Genomic DNA, 1,103 nt, shown 5'->3' on the forward strand with positions numbered 1-1,103 from the left:
TATTTTTTTTTATTACCTTCTTGGAGCTTGTCATATTTTTGGTTTCCTTCCAAAAGTAGTCAATGAGGAAGAAGATAAAAAAGAATATCTAAACTGTCGCCTGAAGGGGGACCTCTTTGTTCTCTGTTCAGTTCTTGTTCTTTTTCTGCTCTGTTCTAAAATTGCCTCTGAAATACGTAAATGGATATGGCAAATTCAGCGTCGTAGCAACTCCATCATCTGTTATGTCACTCTCTTTCCAGCAGGTTCTCTCTCAAAAACACAACGACACGAAAAAGAGAGCAACTAATAGCTAAAAGAGATTAAACCCGACCAAATCTTTTGTTAGCGTAATTCTTCCTCTATGGTTAGGCAAGGAGCAAGGCAAAAAATCATTGGACATTCCTCTAAGAGAATTACCTAGATTCAGTATTTCCTCATCCTAATTTGACTGCTGAACACAATATAAACAGCGCCTTGGTTTTTTGTAACTTAAAACCCCGTTACTTCTCTCTCTAAACCTAGTTAGCTAAACCTTCTAGGTTACACCAGCGACTCATCAGCTCGCGTTTAAATCTAGCGTCTGAATCTAAGTGTGGTGATTTGATTTAATCTAGACATTAAGTTCGTTCCATTAAAGAGTCTTTGGACAATAGGCTATTTATTCGAAGTATATAGATAGACATTGTTTTCCTTCATATCACACTAATGATGGAACACTTAACAAGAAATGGCGTTAAATCACCCAAAAAAAGCAACACAAGGAATGAATGAATGAATGAAGTCTTTTTATTCTTACTGCTTGTGTTCATCCTGTTTTAGGTTTTGGAAAGACAAGTTTCATTATATTGGTAGAAACTTGTTTGAAAGTTTGTAGATACACATGTTCTATGAATGTGACCATCTTTTCACGTGCACAGGAAATGCATACATACATATTCATGTATGCAAACATGTATGCGCATACATACAGACACAAACACACACACACACAGACACACACACACACACACACACACACACACACACACACACACACACACACACACACACACACACACACACACACACACACACACACACACACACACACACACACACACACACACACACAAAACACACAC

Source organism: Oratosquilla oratoria, chromosome 14 (assembly GCF_046742065.1).
Source record: "Oratosquilla oratoria isolate Oo_2021 chromosome 14, ASM4674206v1, whole genome shotgun sequence".
NCBI lineage: Eukaryota > Metazoa > Arthropoda > Malacostraca > Stomatopoda > Squillidae > Oratosquilla > Oratosquilla oratoria.